We start from the raw sequence: 22488 nt of genomic DNA on the forward strand, positions 1-22488 counted from the left end.
TTACAGAGAAAAAAAACAACAAGACAACAACTGTCCCACACAGTAAAACAGTACAATGCGGAAGTCTCTTGGGATAAATTCTTGCATCAGACCTATTCAGTTACCAGTTTCTTTGCCTCCAAATGTGGATTTTGTTGCTGCGCAAATAGGTGATCATGGTTTACTGAGTCTTCATGGAGTTAGGGAAGTACAACTACTGGTCATATCTATGGGAAATATGACAAATTGTAACAGAGACTTAATGGGATAATAACATCCAAATTATATGCTTACATTTAGTGATTAGAATTACAGACAAAATATGGTTTCAGCTAACCTATTATCTGAGTATTAGTCTAATTGACATTTTCAGTTGACAGCGCTGTTAAAGAAAAGTTAACGTAAGTATCACAGAAGTTATTGTAAATCAGAGTCTAATTAAGTTTTAGAGTACGTTTGGTAAGGAAGATCTGTTTCTCAATGTATTCCCTCCTTCCCTGGTGTTAGGGCTTTTTTATTCTGTTTTTCAGAGCAGTCAAATTTACCTCATTCTTGATTCTGTCGTCACCACCCTGGTCGAATGGTCTTCTTGCTCACTTCCCCTAATTTAAAACAGTTTTTTTGTTCTGTCAGTCTACCACCCACCTGCCTCCTCTGCATCACCACCTATTTCTGATACCCAAGAAGTCTCCTCAAATGTCTTTCCCATCTCTCTATTCATCAAACACCAGTGTTTAGATTCCAGGGGGAAGTCCTATCTTATCCCATTCCTTCCTACTTATTACTGCTCGATGACCAATCATATAATCATGTATAATCACACAAAATTAATGTTTTAAAATAATCCTTTGTGATCTCTCCTTATTGTAACATTTCACTTAAAAACACAAAGCGTGCAAGTCAGCATGCTACCGGCATCATTGAAAAGGTCACTAAGTCAAAAAGATTAATCGTCTTGGTATTGTAAATGTCTCAACAAAATATCAAGGGGTAAAAAAACAGTTGTTTAGCCTATCTGGTCTAAAGTTGCTGACCAACCAAACATCAGATGGACTGGCAAACCAACTGAAAGACTGATACTGCTAACCCTGGACTGACAACAAATAGAATATATACAGGAGTCTGTTTATGACAACTTGAGCACCAAATTCTTAGCTTGACATAGCAGCACATATTGATATTGATGTGCACCATTTGGCATCGCTCATGAGGAATTCCACAGTTAACTCAAGCCACACTCAGCCCTGCACGTGAGAGCAATATACAGAGAGAGAATGAGGGAAAATGGGGTGAACAGAAGCCAGACATCTGAGCCACTCACTTACCTTGAATAATTCCAAGTGGAAAGACAAAGATTACAAAGGCTAAGAAAAGTAAGATGAAATGAAGAGAGTGAGAAAGTTGGTTTCTCAATGTTAGATTTCCTATGACACACAGCAAGGACAGAAACCAAAAAATGAATATGGGGTGAGAGAAAAACAATTTGCTTCAAAACAATATTTCCAAAGAGTCAGTGTTTAAATATGATTAGTTAAAGTGCCCTCAGAGTGGCTGTCCAGCCATCAAAAGGCTTTGTTTGTTTAGGCAGAAAGTTAACAGTTTAGACATTCCTTAAGTGTTACAAATTCAGTGAAAATAATGTGATTATGCTGTCTCTTTGGATCTTGGAAAATAGTGTTTATGAGAGAAAGATTATTGGAATTGAGCTCTAATGCAAATATGTTAAATGGCAGGTCAGAAGTTGGTGGTGTAATTTCAAAAAGCAGCTGAAAAAGAGGACGTAAAAAAGAGGAAGAAAAGATGGAAGGAGGGAATGAAATTCAGTAGCGTGCGAGGTTAAAGGGCGCGGACTGCAGCAGCAAGAAGCAGATGCTGGACGCCTCATATTACACCGTATCACCAGCTGACTAGTATATCATCTATAAACGACCTGAGCTGCCCTTTATACTATTAGAAGCATAAGGGAAAGTTGGAATGGGGGAGGGGAGTAAAGGAGACCAGTAGTGTACACAGGAAAAGGGTAGCTGCTAGCGGCAGAGTGACCGGACACGAACAGGAGTAATTAGTACAAGTTGGTGAGAGGCAGAGGTTGGGATCAGGTAGAGAGAATGAGCAAATTAAAGGTAAGTATTGGCAGGCAAGAAACTTGAGGAAATAGAAAAGTAGGAATGCAAAAAGCACATTTTGCTACATTACAAAGCACTGTTGGCACTCTTCTGTGATACCATCTTGACATTTCTTAATTCCCTTCATTTATTTTTCTCTGATCCCTACCTGTTCTCATTTTTTTATTTATTTTCACTCAATTGCTTTTCTGTTTTTAGCTTTTTCTGTCCCCATGTTTTCTTCTTGTTAGAAATCTGCTCGCCCTCTGTTAAGTTGCACTGAGGGTGTCATGTGACATAAACAACTATGTGAACGTGGCTCTTCTTTTAATAGTAGCTGTCCTCATTTTATTCGCCCACTGTCTCAGCCAACTCTATCTCTCCTTCTCGTCGTCTCTCATCTCTTTGTTCACACAACACCTTATGCTGCAGTACCACAGTGATATGCTGCAAGGTCATCATTGCCACGGCAACTGGATAAACCATGCTTAAAGCAAGGACAAAGTGGTTAATGGGGTCAGGTCTAGCTTAATATCATAGCCATATGGTGAAAATGGCATGAAAGACTTTAAATATTGCCAAAACTTCGGAATAGACTCCCACTCTAACCTCATAGAGTGTCCTTTATGGAGAGAAGGACAATGCGTCTGACACCCAAATTAGTTAAGTTGAGGGTTCAATATGTAAAATGATTAGTTTGAAAACTGTTAAAACTCTCCATAAGAGTTCAAACTGTCACAAAAATACCAAGAAACAGCTTTTGTGTTGAGTCAAAGACATACTGCACACATATTTGTCAAAGCCAGCGTGCTTGCTTTTGCCGTCAGATAGCCTTGTCTAGTCCCACTTTGTTTGAGATACTGTAACATCCAGTCCGCCCTTGGTAAAGTATGAGAAGAAGAAGTAGCACTGTCAAGCATCTGGGTGCAGTCAGAAAAATAACCTCCTATATTCTTTTCCAAAGTACTTTTCCTTGACCTTGTGGAAAATGTCATGGGGTCAAGAAAAGGTGGTGGAAGAAATTCTTTAGAATTGCACTGCAATGAGAATCTTTCACAAAGCTTTGATGTGTCCCTGCAGCACTGAACCTACAGCTATTCGAAAAATATTCCACAAAATGATCATTAAGTATTGGTAGATTATATATATATATGTATGTCCCGTTAGTATAAGATAAAATATTCCTTCGCCATCATTTTGGTAATTCAAATAAAAAAGAAAATGTAGAATGTTGTCACGGGCTGTGCTTTATTTACATCAATCTGTTAGTTCACCTGGATTAAAATAATGGAGCATCACTTGATATGTTGCGGTAGAAAGGAATTGCAAGACAGATTTATGTCCTTTCTTTCATAAAGGAATGGTCCAGTGTTTACTATGCTAAAGGTCATACAGGAAGTATAGAATCCCTTTTTCTTTAGGGCATTTTCTTGGAGCATTTGAGCTTTTCATGGCTGCAACTTAATTTTACTTCATTATAGTAAAGGAAGGTCCATAACCGGAAAAAGTCTGTTCGACCTGAATCCATGCTTCTTTAGATAGATTTATCAGATGGTGAAGAGCATGTGACCAACAAATTAAACAGTAACCACAGTGATGGATGAAGCCTTTCACTAAATCATATCTACAATTATTTCCCTGACTCAAAACTTGCCTTAATAAACCCAAAGTCACAATTCTATTAACATAGTATCTGATATTAGCTGTAGTTAATGTAATTCATTTTTGAAAGAATGACATTTCACTATTTGTCTTTATAGCATTGTATTAATTTGCAGGCGCTCTCATTCAAACCAACTTAGGGGGGAAAAACTTTATCTGAGCTTGCGAACCACTCAAGGGCATCTGTCTATACAAAATAATGTCTAGACAGAGAACAGAAGATCCCCGACCTCTGATGAAAATTAAAGTTGTATTTTATTGCAATAACAGAGACTAAATCTAAAATTCCCCACAACATTGTTGGCAGTAAGATCTTCTTCCTGGCCCATACATAACGAATTGCCATTTGAGCGACATTTTTACAAATCAGTCCAGGCTATAACATATAAATCTGCAACAAAGCTAAATTAAATAATAGCTGTATAAGAATACAGTATGACATATGTATTATCAATAAGTTCTCAGGAAGGTTTCTTTAAGAATCAAATTAACATCAAATGACCTGAATATAAAAAATTGGCATTGTATTTGCATGTATTTAAATTTGTTTAATGGTAAGTGTCATAATTTAAAGTCATGAAGAAAAAATTCACGTCCAAGTTGATAAATAACTTGTTGGTGAGGTTGTATCACTTCTCTAAGTAAACTGAGTCCCTGCACATATGACCAGCTGACTATGCCAAAGAGTGGGGTTATGATATCATTTTTTCTTTACTGCAGCCAAAGTTTGTGATCAACACATTGCACTTGTGATTTGTTTGTGGTGTTTTTGCTTAAATATCTAAGCATTTCAATCTTAATTCAAGGAATACTGAAAAAGCTTTGAATAAGGACTGTAATAATGAGCCCTGCTGACAGGTTTATGCTGCCTTAGAAGCTTCTGAGCTTTGCTATAGCTTTATCACTTTGTTGCCCAGTTTCTAACAGTTTGTTTAAGTCATCAAACGTTGTAAGGTACCTCTTCTACTACTTACAACAGTTTTAACAGGGCAGTGAATAAAATGTAATATCTTACATTTCAAAAGCAGCTTTCCAAACACAGATAATCAATTGTGTTTCAGCTCCCTTTTTTCCAAACCCCATTTCTAAAGAAGTAGAAAAGTTGGGGAGCTTTCAGAAATGTAACAAAACCTTAAATCAGTAATTTGTTAATTCATTTGAAACTTTGACAGACAGATGAAAGGGAGATGAGTTTTAGTTTCTTCGCTGATCAATGTCATTGCATTTAGGCAAATAAACAAATCTATAGTCAAATGTCAGCAACACATTGTCCTGCTGAAATATCTACAGATGACCCAGTAAAAGATCTCACAGAATCACCACAAATGTTGGCTATTACAATTCTTCACTGATACTAGCCTGGACAGTGTTTCTCCTCTTTGGCCTGTAGAACCAGACATCAACGTTTTTTCAAAAGCAGCAGAAACATGGACTCATCCGACCACAAAACGCATGTCCGCTGTTTTCTATCTATCTGAGATGAGCTTGTGTCTACAGAAATTGCTGGTATTTCTGCTCATAGTGTACATGGCTTGTTCCTTGTGTAATACAGTTTCAGGTTAGTTTTCTGGATACAGTGGTGGAGTGTGCTGACGGAAAATGGTTTTCTGAGTCGCTCCTAAACCCACGTGGTCATATTGATCATGGTGACAAGACGGTTTCTCATGCAGCGCCGCCTGAGGGATTGAAGGTCACACAGAGTCCTTGGACTTAGATTTCCTCAGACTCTGAATCTTTTCACAACTCTATTCACTGTAGATGTTAAAAGGCCATAGTTCTTTAAAATATTGCTTCTTATTTATTTTTTTTTCTTGGCCAAAGGGATGAGTCACAACCCATCCTTGCTTGGAAAGACTAAGCCTTTGGTGAATGCTCCTTTTATGCCCAATCATGACCAGACAATTCATCTGCTGATTGAATCTTCCAGAATGCAGTTGGTTGTTTATTCCATAAACATTTCTGTCCTAACTCTTTTGACTGTGTTGATGGCATCAGATTCTAGAGTTGTATATTAATCAGTGGAATTCATTTCTTTTGTGCAAGTATCTAAGCAAATTACATATTTCGCTTTTTGTGGCATTTTCGAAAAAAAAAATTCAAAACTTTAATGGAAATAGATTTGTACCTAAGGTAAAGATGTTACACTTGGTCGCTGCAGTATCTCAATCAAATCAAAAACCTTTGCACATGTACTGATCAGTAAGAGGGGAGCAACTTGGTCACAGATTGATAATCTTGTTTTGGTGAAAGGGTTAGATCAAACAAATCCTTGAAATTTGATGCAGACATGCTGTTTTATTCAGCAATGAATACTCATGATATTTCCATAGTATGTACCATGTACAATGTTAAACTTCATTTAATTTCCAATACATAAATCACTACTGACTACAAACTATGAAGCAGCAGATTTCTATCAGCTAGAAAGGAAAATTAACGTTAAAGATGAATGGAAGGTCAGCCAGTGCATTGCTATTCAGAACACAACTGCATGAGTATGGTGTGTATGCATATGAACAGCTATTCCTCATTCTCTTTCTACCTCACACACACATAAACAAATTCAATCTACAGTATGTCTCCCTCCTTCAGCTGTAAGACAAACAGAGGGGAGGAGAGACGAGGAGTGCAGTCAAGTGGCACGTGTGCAAGCTGTTGTCTGCGCTGTGATATCAGCACAAGTGTTTAAAGAGCTTAATGTGCACATACAGACAGTGGGTGAGGCATTTATAGTGGACCAGAGATGTGAGATCACATCTATTTTAAGATATTTCTTTATGTGTTCTTTGGACAGAGGTAACTAGAAGTTTTCTACACATATGGACAGGTACACATGTGCAGATGCACCATCACTGCAGTGTGGCTACCTGACTGTTGTGATGCCACTGTGGTGTAATGCAGCGGCAGCAAGGGTGTCACTGAGTTCATGGACATAAACCAACTCACTGCCAGACTAGTCTGCTCAGGAATAGCAATGGAGGAGGTGTGTGTATGAGAATGTGTGTGTAAGAGTGTGGGTGGGAAGATTGAGAAAGATTAGAAAATGGCTAGAAAAAGAGAAGAGCCACGGAAACAGAAAGACAGACATGCTAAGAGAAAGACAGCGAGGGAAAGATGTCCAGGGCACAGAGATGTTATGGTTAGAAGGTAGGGGGACATATGCCAGTGACAAAGTGCCAACTTTGAAAAACAAACTCCCCAGTGTAGATTCACCACCCAGGCATGTGGCATTTCAAGACACACACACATGTGGTCACTCCTTTTTACTTTGACTGTCTCTCTTTACTCTGATACGCAGACACATGTCAACCTGCATGTAGCTGTGGATGAGGGAATTACATAAACAAAAAGGGAGGAAGACAATGATGGACAGATGGACAGACAGGTAGACAGAAGGGGGGTACAAGTGGCATGGCCTGTGAAAAACAGAGTGGAAGTGGTCTGCGAATAATGAGATGGGAGCAGAGTAGGAGGGAGGTTTCAGACAGAGAGAGGTACAATGAGGACTGTAAGATGAGAATTTATTATAAAAAAGACTTGGGCTGTGAAAATACTTGATAGGGGACAGGTCAGTAACAACAAGATGATTTCTAATTAAAAGCTGAATGGCTGAAAAACATATTAGCACAATGGTAGAGATCACAAGCCTCAATAATTGAAAAATATTAATGCTTATAATTTGTCTCTCCCTTGGAATTTTTCACATTCCAGAGTCTGGAATTTTTGATCAAATCAGGAAATACCAAAAGAGTAGATGCTCCCCGAAAGAAAATATCCAGTCAGCTTTCGAGATCTCTCACAAACACACACACACGAACACAAACATGCTGTGGAAAATCTGTTGCTTGTCATCAGAACAGCATTTGGCCAAACGGGATAATCTGTACTCTTCAGCTGTCTATGACCAGTGATTCAGTTTGACACCTTAATCTGGGGAAATCACATAGGGCTCCTTCATGGAGCCAACTGTATTTACTATAGATTACATCTTCCACTAGCGTGCATTAGTCCAGTGACAGCTTTGCAGACTGCAGGGAAAATAGCAATCATACACCATTGACTGACTCCCTGTGATTTCGCCACTCACCAAATGGCCTCATAGGACTCCCCAAACCATTTGTCTGAGCGACCGTCTATCTGCCACTTCCATGCTCTGTGACGAGTTTCTGAGGCTTGGGACTCAACGGCATCTCCAATCACGTTCTCCTGCTGTCGCCTTGATCACTGCATCCACCCCATTTTTTTTTCCATGATAATTGAATAATGCAAATCAGGCTAAGATCATGCTCATATGATTTCACACACACATTCATTTTCGCAGACAAACGCAGAGCTCATCTGCATTCAACAGACTTGCCTGTGACTGCCGAGGACAGCAGGGAGATGACATCACTTCCACAGGACAGATTAGTTGGCTGGTGATATTAGAAGTATGAGAAATGAGGACAAATTCATTAGAGATATGTATATCATTTCAAAATTAACACTATGTAATGCAGGTCAGCTTGTATCCTCTTCTGTATATGAGCCGCCTTTTCTTTCACACACTCCAAAGTCATGTGATGTGAGCTTCAGAGCCTCTGCGCTCCCTCTGTTGTATACTCTAATGACCTTGTAGATCTGCCTGCTCTGATCTTATAGAGAAGTTTTTTTTCAGCAGACCGAGAGCCAGACACAGAGGGAGAAACACAGAGTGAGCCATAATAAAGCCAAAAGAGGAGGAATGAGACAGAAAGCTGCAGAGAGACACAAAGGCAGAATGTGTGAAAGTGTAGAACTGTGAAAGAAAAGGAGAGTTGCTGAGATTAGTGGGTGAGAAGGTAGTGTAGACAAAACAACAGGGAAAAAAGAGATAAACGCAGTCTGTATTACAGCGTCAGTTTGGTAAATAGCAGCATCACATTCAAGAGTTCACACTGCAGTATTGTATCTTGAAAAATGATAAACAGAATACTTATTTGTCTTCCACCAACATACATATTAGTGGGTAGAACACCCACACAGTTCCTTCACCAGTAGGACAACACCATGTTTTCTTTTACAAAATTCAGTTTCACTTTTCTGACTCATTCTCTGTAAAAATCTTTCTTACACCAGTGAAAGTGTACATTTTATAATAAAGGTTAGAAACTCCCATATAAAGAAAATGGTCTACGCCAAGAAATGTATGGTTTTAAAAATATAATGATGATTCCCTTAATTAAATGAAGAACATCAGCAACCTATAGCAATTTGGGCAAAAGTGACTCACACATCTTCTTCGATGTAGAAATTTTGGAAAGTGAAACATTTTTATATGGATATATTTGACATTTAAGAGAGATATTTGTGGTATGGCTCATTCTTTTTATTAGCATTTCTTAGTGGGACATTTTATTTGGTCTTTTTTTTACATGGAGAAAAAAACATTAATTAGTGTAAAAGTCTGACATCTACTTTCTGCCCTTTAATTTTTATAAAATAAAGCTTTTTGAAGTTTCAGAACTTTTATATAATCATTTTAGTGTCTTGCAATGCTTTGGTCCAACTTCTCCTACCCTGATCAGCTCAGTACATAGAGCATCACAAACCAGATGCTTTCAAAAAGATTGCCAGCAAACCAGGAAAGTCTCAGATATATCTACCTCTCACTAGAATAAATCAAATATATTATTTCTGTCATGTTATCTCCATTACTATATTCTTCATATCTGTATCTCGAACACATGTACGGAGAAAGAAAGTTTAATTTTAAATTTTCTATTTAAAAATACTAGATGTGCATTCTAATTGATTGATTCAGAAACCTTTTTTAGATCCTCTGCCCTATCTGATCTGTGTTGTTGGATGGATAACTTAAACCCAGGACTAGGAACATACTTGCTAACTTTAAAATAAACACCCTTGCAATGTCGCAGGGATATTGATAAAATCAAGCGGGCAAAAAAATATAAAACTATAAAAGTTTTATTTTTTATGTCAACAAAAAACATTTGTTTGCACCTGCACAAATGTTTTTTTTACCTATTTCACAATTTACCATGAGACCAGCCCAATTCCATTAATTCCATTCCATTAGTGGTTTCTGTGTGTTCACTTCTATGTGTGTTTATGCGTTTCTCCGCCACAGGCGGCCTGGGTGTCGCTGGATTTTTAATAATTTCCTGAGGGCAGCTAAAGTGTAAACACCAGTTGTCTCGTTATTACACATGAGGAGTATAGGGCTGTTCGTATGTGCAAGAATGAGATAGTGTGTGCTTTTGAGTGTTTGATTTTTAATGTTTTTATTATTCAGTCATAAATGTGTTTGTTTTAGGATTCAAAGAGAGAAGGAAAGAGAACTCAATGTGTGTCAGTGTGTGTGTTACTGTGCATGAATGTGCGCTAACTACTCTGCGGAACATTACGCACCAACGTTACCTGTTCTTTTGTCCGCTCAGCTCTTTTCCACATTAGAATTGTACCAAGTCAAACTACCAACCATTAGCGGTGAAGAGTTGTGTCGGTCCGCATATGTACACAAATGCAGACACACGCTTACAGACAGAAATTAAACTCATTCAAACACATCAATACATCACATTCAACATCCAGATGGTGAATAAAAGACCTGACACAGATGCAGTACAAAGCAGAAAAAGTAAGCTCTGGCAACTGAGCCTTAAGTCTAAACAAACACAAAGTAGTGCACAACCCACACACACACAAACAGAGTAAACAGCAAAGACTTACTGTATCTCTGCAAGGACTCATCTGACTGCTGCTGAGAGGAGAATGGAAAGCGAAAACCTCATGCTTGCTTCGCGGCACTCCTCTCTTTCACTCCCTCTGTTACTGCCCCCTCCTCCTTCCTTTTTTCCTTCTCTTTCACCCTCCCCTGCCTCTTTTCCTTCCTCCTCCTTCTTCTCCTCCTACTGCTTTTCCTCCTTCACTCCTTCCCACTCCCTCCTTCCCTCTTGGCAGAGCCTTACTGTATTCAGCTCCACCAGTCTCCATATAAGGCAGCACAGCTAAACATGTCACACATAATTTATCCACAGCAGGCTGCAAGTTCACCTTTCACAGCTCACACTTGGACCATATGCAAAAGAGGGAGGAGAGGAAAAGAGGGAAGGCAGCATAGGGTAACGGACAAACTTCTGCCGTCAACAGCCACGTTCTCACAATCTCACACTGTTTGAGAGTCTGCATGCATTTGCGTGCATGTTAACAAATGCTGACAATCAGACCGTGAAAATGCTACTAGAAACCAAAATGCAGTTCACCTGCACTGTTCCCTGTCTCTCCACCATCTGTGTCTGCAGGCAGTAAATCTTCTATAGCTGGTGTTTGCGAAACCTGTCCACCTGCACGCCCACTTCCCCACCACTCTCTGGTCTCCCTGTGTGTGCTACCACCTTTAAAGAATGACTGACAGCACAAAACTGCACAGAAGGAAATTATTCAAAAAAGGAATACTTGGAGACTGAAAAATAGAGGAGTTAAAAGCACTGTGTTTTGTGATTGAAACGGGAAGGTGCTGTAAGTGAAGGTGCAACAAAGGCGAGACAAGAATATATGTCAACAAACAAGATCCCTTCACAGTGCTTCGTGGTTCTGGATGTGAGCATCAGCGCAACTCCCTCTGATGACGTGTCAGGTTTTACACAATCAATGGCTTTAAAAATACATTCCTGCTGACCACTCTTCTGCCTCTTTGACTTCCCTGGTTGAGTTTTGTTCAACTTACAACCTTTACAATGCACTTGTACAAGCGGTATGCAGACTGCAGAACTGCAGAATCAGTAGCTGGGTTGAAAAGATAGAACGAGGAAAAGCAGAGAACAGAAAGGAAGACAGATTAGGAATTATAATAGCTGCTCTTGAGTAGCGGTGCTGGCTAGTGTTCTCCTCCCTCCTCCACAGCTTCAGTCCACTCACAGGACAGCAAGAGTCACAGCTCTGTTGCCATGGCGTCTAACTCCATCAAACACTACTTCAGGTGCAAGTGTATATATGTAAGCATGTGTGATTGTTGTGCCTGTTGAGGTGTGTAAATGTGTGTGTATGGCAAGTGGGTGTTACCTAGTGACTCAGAGCCACATCACCGGCTGTGGCTGCAATATATCAGTACGTTTGGAATTTATCACTTTATTGGCTTGTGTGTGCATGTGTTTGTGTGAGTGCAAGAGTGTAAAGGAAAGGTGTTGATTGAACAGCAGCCTGCAGCCTGCCCCCAAAAGAACCTATGATGGATCTCTGTGCTGTTCTATGTGTTAATGTTTAGCTCTAGTTCTATAAATATTTATCAGTTCGTTCATAGAGCCGAAGCAATACACCACAGAGGCCGCTGATGGAGAATTTTGATTTTAGAGCTGGCAAGTCATTGTCTTGTGCCCAAAAAAGGTCCTGCAGTCGCGTTGCAGGATTATGCTGAATGCTGAATTGAGAACAGGATGCAGTGTCTCCAAGTGTGTACACGTTGTATTGTGATTATCTACAAACCAGATGGACTCTAAAACTACAGGACATGGCAGCAGTGTTCTGGCAAAAGCCAAGTTTGTAATATATCCATGTTGTGCTCTGTAAGAAAACATTTATTTTCATCTCCGTTAGAGAACAGACGTCAGCCATTCAGGGACTCTGAAGAAGGCATACTGTGGCAGCACTACAATTTAGAAATAATAATTCAAAAGTAAAAAAAAAATAAAAATACTGCATCCGAAATGTTACTTTGGTAAAGGTAAATGTACTTGGGTGTCAAATAAGTTAATTAATAATAATAATAATATTGATAATAACGAATAATCAAATACATCTGACTGTAATGCTGTTCCTAATTGAAGCTAATTACAAATCCAGCAGAAATAGAGAATATCCTGAGAAAAAGTCATGACATGGCAAAAAGTTGAATATTCACTCTTTTCCAACTAAAAAAATTGTCTCTTTAGCAGCTTAATGCTTTTTATTTATCAGCTGGTCTCTTCAGCTTTTATATAATTTCAACTGGCTTTTACCTCCCAATTTTCATAACTTTGTAAGCAGACTGTGAGAATCTCTGAGCTGAAGACAGGTATATGTTCAGAGATGGAGATTGCTACAACAGTTGAAAAAGCTGTAAAACCATTTGATTGCTTCGTACAATCAGTGCTTCCTGTGTATTACCTCTTCTATAAGTGTCCCAGTTGTGTACTGAATTCTGTCTCACATGCTTTCATGCCAAAAGAAATGAACAGGCTGACTGCCCACAGCACTTTTAGCACTGACCATTCAAGGAAAAACCGATGTGTCACTTTGTTATGCATCGGCATCCTGTTTGTAAGCACAGAGGCTGCAAGGAGCTTCGAAAGTTGCTGCCCCTCGATAAGTCTCAGAGCCAGTAACAGAAGTCAACACAGCCAAATGGCATGCTTGTGTTTAAAAAGAGATGCCGTGTTGTAGGACTCTGCTTTTACAGTATCAACAAAGCTCCCTTTCTGATTCTAAACACCAAATGATACAACGCTGAGCTTCCTCTGTTCGGTCTGTATGAAGGGGAACAGCTGCAGTTTAAGGAGAACGATGTGGTACAACTGTTATGTAAAAATGGAGTGACCATAGTAAATGTAAGTGTTTAGTGATGGTCCCTACACACAGGAGATGGTTTCTGATACCACTTATGTGCAGGTTACACTCTGGTCCATGCCAACATTCGTTCCAATCAATATTCACCCTCTGCATCCCAAATCCACATTCTGCTTGGGCTCAGAGCAACTCAGAGGAACACAAATGTGTAACCCTCTAAACAACCCTATTACAACACTAAAATAGCCCTATTTCTTCATGTGGGGCCATTGCTAGTCATTTGTTTTATTTGTTACATTTCATTCAACAATTCTTGCTGTTTCGTTAGGTTTAGATGACTTTTGTTAGGCTGGTTCCATGTCCTTTTAAGAAAAACCCACACATGGGTTGTGTCAGAATAGACCTTGTCTCAACATGAACCACATGTTAGAGGACAAATTTCCCCCGTCTGCTACAAACAGTAACAACACCACCCCTTTTTTTTAAAAATGGAAATTTTTCTTCAACTTATTCACATGGCTGTAGAGGTTGCCTATGTGAACATTTGTCATTTCAACTCCCTGTAGTATAAACAATAAAAAACATTTGCCATTTTTCTGGTGAGTTTGGATCGGTATGTCTGGCCTTTGGCAGAGTATGAGTAGTGTGCAGCTGCTTTAGGAGCTTCTACTCAAAATAACACTGAGAGGGGTGAGAGCAAACCAAAACAGCACAGGCCACAACATTAAAACAATGAGCCAGAGACAATGACCATGCTAAAATCCTCTGCAGGGCTGAGGTGAACAGCAGCCTCAGGTGATAATCTTGTATTAATTTGTTACTTTGCATTAAATATAATAACTGGATCTTTTGTTGGCTGAAAAAAATATCATAATTGCTGCAGAATGTTGCACAAAATCTCACACAGTTTAGAAAATAATAATTTATAAAAATACTACAGAAAATCAATGATTATGTCAATGTTAATTGGTGACAGGCTTTTACTCTGAAGGGAAAGAGACACAGATGAAGAAACAAGGCACAGTAAAAAGGTTTTGGACTTGCAGATAATTGCTGCAATTGCAGATAATTTAATGCACACTAAGGTACCTGCACACTGCTCTGCTGATGTCTTTGTATTGAGGAGAAAGTGAAGGACTTTTGAAGTTCTGCTTTCTATACGAGTCAGTGTAGCTCATTCTGATCATATCAAAAAGAGGTCACAGACTCCTGAGCATGTGTCCTCTGTGTTCCAGATCATTAAAGACAGGAATGAGGAAAAATTCTCAAGAAAAAGTACAGAGACTCTGCCAGTTAAAGTTGAACAGGGAGATCGGGATCTATATATCACCTCGGATTTATTCTGATAAGCAAATCCGTAGCTGGACCAAGAGCAAAAGAGGATCCGCTGGAGAACTTTACAGATCTTACAACATGGAAAATTCCAAAGGGGAAAAACCTGAGGGGAGTCTGACAGGTTTTCAACATTCTCAGCAGGCTTCTTCTTCTAATCACAAACGCATGACCTTGCAGAGCCTCTGTGTCTATAACCTAAATCTGAACAGCTCTGTGTGCTGGAACCAACATATTCTGGTGTACCAATATGTGATCCTAGTGGAAAATGAGGGACTCTGACAAGCAGTAGAATAAATTAAAGTCATTTGTTCAAAAACGTCCTTAACTCCGCAACTAACCATTGAAATAGTTCTCAAGCCAAAACACTTTTTGCATTTTTTGTCTGTCTTTTTTTTTTTACTTGTAGAATCCCTTAAAAACACACATACCAAGGGGATTAAGCAGCCACATCTATGTACACTCTTTTATCAGACTGCTTTTAGCAAAAATACTGAATTATTACAGAGCACAGTCAAAGATATGAATATCACTGTCACATAGAAGTCTGGTGGGTAATTCTATTAGACGATAACACAGACAGTGAAATGAGCCTCTTAATGAAAGAAATGATAATAAAAAAGAGAAGCATCTATATTGTGATTTTTGGCAGGTGGTTTTCTGCAAGGGTACAGTATACAGACATAGCGCTCTTTCTGTGCTAAATAGAGACTAACTGAATATTCAAGAGATATTTTCTCTCTCTGCATCATGGCTTTTATACTATTCATTTCCCAGGCCATAAAAGCTTTTTGCACAGTCTGAAAATTTTCAAAATAAACAGCTTTCGACATCCACATGAAACACCCTTTCAAAGGTGCAAGATAAAAAAAAACTGTCTCAAAGCTCCTTTGAGACTTTCTGTGATAAAAGTAATATAACTAAGACTGTCTTGAGTTGTAGTGTATTTAAGAGACGGATTCTTAGATAATGCTTCGTATGATTTCTAATAAAATTGAATTAATGTCCATTTGAAATAAAGGTTTAATTTATAAACTTTCCGCTTTATTTCTCACTGTAAGACCTTATTCTGATCCTGTGTTGGGTCTCAGTATTGAAAACAGATTTTACGGCCCCAGAAGGGACGCCTGAAATTTCTCATTTGTGACCTGGACTAATAATGTTAGAGAGTCCCTGAACCTGTGCTGCTGCAATCGCCCTTTTCCAGCCTGTCTGCGTCTCTGGTGCAACTGATATGGTCACAAGCGTCAGTGGCCGTTAAACCACAAAATGACCCGTAACAAGGAAGCCACGCTTTTACTTGTCAGCTCACACTGGTGTCATAGAGATACCTCAAAAATAGGAACAGCCTGTTTTTCTATTTTCTTTTTTGCTTTTGCTTGTGATGTCATGTGCTGGATCCAGATATTGCTTTTGTAAGTTAAAAAGCCACATTAATGATTGTTGTCATGACATGAAAATGCATCACTAAAGACATAATCAACTTCATGTTTCGACAATAATCGTTTTTAAGGCAAGAATGTTTATCAGTAACTGCTGTGATGAATGAATTTTTTTAACTTTTATATAATGTGAACAAGTAACCAACAAAGTTTTGAATGACACATACGTTTTAATTCCATTATATAGATAATCTTTTACTAAAAGTTTGACTATGTTCACAAGCACTCCCGTCATCTAAGCACATGCAAAACCATCAGGGCATTTTCAAATTTGGCTCCAGTTAAACATTATCTGCAGTATGGAAGAAAAGGCAAAAAGCCCAGTGTAAGACAAAAGAAAGATATTTCACTTGCATGTCAACTACTTAGAGTCTCCGCTCTCGATAGAATTCCTGCTTTTGAGCAGGAAAGAAAGAATGAAAACAATCAGTAGCAACAGGCAAGCAAGTTGTTGGAAGCATAACAGGTCAAATATTAACAACACCCTGGCGTCTCTCTTGAGTCGCTCTCTGTTCTCCTCACCGGCCAGTAACAGACACAGAGACAGATCATCTTGTAAAACCAGCAGCCATCTGCAGCATCAGAGCAAAGCCGTCTTACCTGCCTGCTTCTCTGTGTATTTCTCTTGCACTCGGTCTGGGTGTATGGGTGCGTGTGCACTCAGAAACACACAGCCCCTCGAACAGGAACTGATGAATCTGCACGGCTTCAGCCCTGCAGCGTGCAGTGCATTATGGGGTTTCGCTCTCTCTGTCTCTCTTCCTCTGTCTGCTGGTGCTCTGTTAGAGGGGGATGTCCTCACCTCCTGTCTGGAGAGAGGAGGGCGAACTCACACGCACCGCGTCCGCACACACGATGCAGAAGAAGCCTCGTGATGACGACTGCCGCGGCTTTGGTTGCCATGGCAACAGCCTCCCTCCCCCTCCCCGCTCATATACTGTAGTTCAGGCTCTCTCTTGCTGTATTCTGTTTAGATAGGGAACTAGAGTTGAACAAAAGAAAATTTTCACATAGCACACTCACTCTACTTGTATTTAACTTTTGTACTAAGAGCTTGAACTAAACAGCAGTCACAGAAATGAGGAGAGACAGGTGTGAACGTGTGATCACTAACTGTTGCTTCTGCATTCTGACATAAAGAGAGGGTAATAGGTAGAAATAAGGAAAAGTGACAAACAAAGATACTGTGTGTTTATGTGCATGCACATACATGTGTGTGTCTGCGTGTGTGTTGCTGTGATGGTTACAGGAAGCAGGCTATGGTTCCTGTTTATGGTTTCTTTCCTCTTTTCCATCGCTACCGCCAGTGAACTGAGGCCTGCTGCCCTTTGATAACACACATAAAAGTCTTAGCAACAAGGGATTGACCAGTTAAATGAATGGCTCATGCACTCATATGAATGCAGCAATGCTGAATCTAACCTGCAGTGTCATTACCTCAGTTTTCACAACTGCTCGTCTTCCTGGAGGTAGCTTTTAACCCTTAGTGGGCTGATGAATAATCCTGAAAGGAGATCAATGGGTTATCATGGACGATAACGCCAGTAGACAATAAAAGAGCAGGAAAAGAGTGAGGCAAAGAAAAGCAGAGATACAGGAAAGGGAATGAGAGAGAGGGAGAAAGGAAGATGAGATCACCTCTTCAGCGTCTCCCATGGTGACAGAGTGGGTGGAAGGCCGTGGCTGTCCTTCAAGCCTTGCAAATCAGCAACTCATAGCTGAGTCCTGTGGGGGAGCCATTACACCAGTAACCTCAACACAGAGGCTTTACACATCTAGCCAGTTTTATCTGCCAGCTCTTTTCCCCTCAATCTCTCTGTCCTGCTGTACCCCACTCTGCTCCAGGTCCAATATGACCCCACAGAGATCTTCAATGTAACTAAGACATAAGGCGTGTATCAAATGTTTAGATTGAGGTGACTGATAGTTCCATTATGTCTGAGCAAGAATTAAGCTGGTTAGTCAGACCAGTTTAAGAAAGAACAAAAGAATCCCTACCATGTATCTTTCCAGTATCCATGGAAACAGGTATTGACTGGGATTTATTGAGGATTGATTGTTAAAAAAAATGTAAGATGATGATTCAAGCAGTATGATTGTTAAAGGAGATGAAGGGGAGTGTGAACAAAGTGGGAGGCAACAGGTGGTGATGAGTTCAAGCTTGCCAAGACACTTGCACTTGTTCACACCCATCTCATTACAAAATTCTATCGTAACAACACAGTTTTTCCCAGTTATGTTCACATGCCAAAGGTAGAACCGAGTTGAGTGCAACATGAACTTTTTTAAGATGCGCTGATTGATCTGAGTTCTTTGGAAAGACCTTGTTCATGTGGCGTTAGGATGTAAAGTTTTAGGATCACAAATGAATAGGTTTTGCTTTTTTGGTAAATGATTGATGTGATGTGCTCTTGGCCTTTAAATCAGGCACAAAGACAGTTCAGGTGGAGACTATGATGTAGTTATTGGTTAAGGTGCTGTATTTAAACACTGTCATTTTACTTTTGAAATAAAAATAGTCAGGCGGAAATTCTGAGTGTGTTCACCATATGTGTGCATATGGTGTACATCAACATATTTGATGATTACACTTCTGAAAAATGGTCACAACTTTCTTTTTATTAGTAACGCATTGAGTAGTAAAGAAATGTAACATCAAGGAGAAAGGGTTGCAGGTTACCAGTTCAAACTTGCTTTGCTTAAAATCTTCAGAGAAAGTGTCCCTAAGTTTAAGCAACTCCTCCAGATGTTCAGTGATGTGAAGAGAAAACTGATTAGAACTACAAAGGTATATATTTCCATTCCATTTTTTCCTCTGGAAGAAGCATTTATCAGCAAGCATTGTCACTGAACACTCATGCTCCGTGTAATGAAGGGTCCTTCAGCTTGAGGGACACTGAATAACCTGTTCAGATTTGAAAGCCAGTGTGATTAGTCTGCTCTCTGGGACTAATATCAGTAGCAGGTGTCCACAGGCTCCATGTGCCACATCTACTCATTAGAGACATTAACACTAACAACTCGCACACATACACTCTCTCATATACACTCACACAAAGAATTCACTGCTCATTGGAACTATTCTTTAATGACATTGCAGCTCCCCTTAAGCGCAATGACCATTGATTAGGCTCATGCATAATGATGGTGGCGGAACTACCGGTGTAATTATCACTGCCCTCAGAATTTTGCTCACCTGGGTTTAGACTTCTTTCTTATAGTACAGCTGTAGTATAGGTATAATGCATCTTTCTGACACTGTATGTTATAGAAAACCTAAATTCATCACTATGATTTAGAGGTGTGTAACTATAATTACTGCTCCAGAGTTGTGCATGTATCTGTCCATGTGTAAAATTATTGGGTAGGAAGGTGAGATTCTATGAGGATTAACTGTAACTGCTACTTGAAGATTGTTTTTTCACTCATAATATAAAGTGGAAATGTGTGTTTAGTGTGTAAATACAACTAATCCGTTTACTGTGTTTTATGAGACATTAATGCAGACATCCAGAATAAAAAGTTGGCAGTGCACCTAAACGTGTTTTCATTTTTTTCCTAACTGCAGCAGCTTCTATGCTTCATACAGTGTCAGGAAGTCAGGATGCCGGTGTACGAGCTGAGTATCGACTGACAGCTGACAGCGGGGAGAGAGATCCTGCTCAACAAAGAGGAGAACTGAACACTGTACATCTTGTCTTTTTATTTGAAAGTTTCTCTTTCATTTCTTTGGCTTCAAAGCAGTTGGCTCCTTAACATGTAGCATCGATGTCATATGACTAATAACCAATCAGCTGACTCTTGGTCATGAGTTTCTGTTTTGTGTCCTATTGAATACTAAAGCACTAAATGTCCACATTGTTTAGTTGTATTTTGATAGGTGATAGCAAACTTTACAGTAATATAACACTACCTCCACAATTGTTGGCTAATGTAAGATATGAGCAAACTGGCTCAGTTCTCAGCTGTTCTCCTAACACCTGAAATCAATTCATCTCTAATGGACAATATCCCCCCCTAATCCTTGTTTTCCTGATTTTGATGCTTTTTTTCCAGATTTTTGTGCGATTGCATTTACGTTTAGGATGTCTTCAGCATAGAAACTCCTGTTTGAATCCGCATTTCTTTGTTCTTTTTTGCCCTTTCTATCATACTATATCTCTATATATTTCTACGGTGCACAGAACCCTGATACTAAAAGAAGAAAAAACTCTTTGTAGTACAGATATAGAAAGATTTTCTATCATTTAAGTCACTATGGCTGCTAACCTGCAAGTTGTACTATAATGACAGATTTATTTGCATACACTGAACACTTTTAGTTGTTATGTGAGAACTGTGTGTTTCAAGGACACCCCCCACACTCACCTCAGCGTCAAAATACCAACGACTTAATAATGATGCTGTTGCACAACCAGTGGTCTTTATTTTGTAGTCCAACTGTTTTCTGCACAAAAGCAGCTATCAGTAGCTTAGCTTCCAAAGGTCAGTGCAGCTTAGGTGAAAATTTAACAAACTGCCAGAACAGTATGTGTCCAAATAGATTAGTTCAGACTATCCCCAGAAATGAGGCACCGATATACTACATCCTTCCTTTTGGAGGACGCTCATATAAAAGTTGTTCTGTGATAATGTGAACATGGCTTGTGAACATTTTCAATCCCTTTCGGTTATCAGGGGACTTAAAAAGTAGGTGTTTTGAAAGATCTAAGTTGTATTCTGCAATGGGAGGTAATTTTTAAGCACTTAATCAAATTGCATGCACAGTGAGAGAAATAGTAAAAAACAAGCAGTATTCATTGTTGTAGATATCATTAGTATTATATTAGACAGACAACCTGAAAAGTCTAAAAGGTGCAGTTTAAATGTTGCCTATTATTTTCATTTGCTTGAGGCAAACATTTTTTCTAAAGGTTCAATTTGTTGATGCAAATACAGAACTAGATCATAAATATTTTATACTGTGCATCTATACCGCACTGCATTTCAAAGCTCACTTTCAATAGAGGAGTCATGAATTGAAGATCTAAACAACAGACCACTAAAAAGGGCTTTCGTTCCTGTCAGTGGAGGTAGGTTTAGCAGGCTTTTTAAAAGGTACTTCTAACAGCAAAAATAATATCTACACATTTGTTTTCTAAACTTATCTGAGAAACAGAGCAGGGACGACAGAGACGTTCAGAGTGTTACTGTATCTGTAATAATGAGTCTGTTCCCACTGAGAGTCACACCAAACAGAATGGGCAAGCATCACAGTACTGAATTCTTTTTAATAATTCCTATCATGGAGACTCAGCTTTCTCCTTAGTATCACCATGATAATAAAGAGGAACAAGTTTAAGTAAATATACGATCTGGCAAAATCTGGAAAGTATTTTAAGGAGTAGTCATTCAAAGACCAATTTAAACATAATCCACTAATCTTATTTTCTAGACTAAGGCTACAAACTAAAAAAGATTTTTAAAAAAAGTTATTTTTACCCTTAATTTAAAGACCTACTCCAATGATAATCAGTTACCTATGTGAAAGAGTCCTTGTGGTGTTTTTTTCAAAGTTTCAAACTCAACAAACCTAATAAAGCAATCTCATCAGAGATGGTGATCAGGAAAAAGGTGTATCGAACAATTGCAACAAATAACAAACTCTTTCATAATACGATCAAGCAGAGGGATCATGTAATCAGTCATCCTTACTCATTATCATGTTTGGATCAGAGTCGAAGATGAGTTGAAATCAGACAGCTGAGAGGTGATCAGAAACAGAGGATGGGACTAATTTGGACATCGATCCAAGGGTACGGCTGGAGGTAAACAAGTAGAATTGCATCTAAGCCACTTTAAGACACGATGAGGTTATTTTCGCAAACAAATCTAAACATAATTTCAATAGACAAATTCTTAGGAATTTAATGTGTGCCAGAGCAAGAACTTTAATGTTATTGATGTTTGAGGCTTAGTAACTTCTACCACACAGCACCGGTGAAATGTCAGGTTCCTTTTGAGCACTGACAGAGGAAATATAATATAAATGGGGTAGGAGAGATTGTTTAGAGTCTTTACAGATGAAAAAAAAAAAGTGGGGTATGCAACCCTCCATGCAAAAGTTAATTTCTATAAAAACCTAATGAGAGAATCCTTGCAATACTGTGCAAACATGCATGCGAACATCTGGAAAGATGTTGAAACAGCTACTTTGTATTTATGGTGAGAAATGGTTGCAAAGAGACATGAAAAACAGAAACGTTATTAAAAATAGAAATACTGACAAGTATCTGGCGACACTGTTTACATGTCCAATAATGAATCCGTTCAAACCCCCTCTTATGAACCAGAGATAAAAAATTGAATGTCATTAATAATAGTATGAGAGATTGCATGGCCAAACAACATGACATCACCTGCATGCAAAACAATATTTTCAAATAAAAAAAATACACTTTTACGCC

At 39.0% G+C, this 22488-nt stretch overlaps 1 protein-coding gene across 9 annotated transcripts in view; it reads right to left on the reverse strand.

Moving 5' to 3' along the window:
• LOC140314217 (muscleblind-like protein 1) overlaps positions 1-16939 on the reverse strand; it is a 67312-nt gene extending 50373 nt beyond the window's left edge. For 3 of the 9 annotated variants that reach the window (XM_072392335.1, XM_072392331.1, XM_072392332.1), the window contains exon 1: positions 10458-10592. The gene's annotated coding sequence lies outside the window, so the exon portion shown is untranslated. Of the gene's footprint in view, positions 1-10457; positions 10593-16642 lie in introns of those variants that run through there. The other 6 variants (XM_072392334.1, XM_072392333.1, XM_072392328.1 and 3 more) reach the window with 3 other exon arrangements.
• Between the last annotated feature and the right edge of the window lie 5549 nt (positions 16940-22488).

This window comes from Leuresthes tenuis, unplaced genomic scaffold, assembly GCF_036924035.1.
Source record: "Leuresthes tenuis unplaced genomic scaffold, fLeuTen1.0.hap1 SCAF_9, whole genome shotgun sequence".
NCBI classification, from domain to species: Eukaryota; Metazoa; Chordata; class Actinopteri; order Atheriniformes; family Atherinopsidae; genus Leuresthes; species Leuresthes tenuis.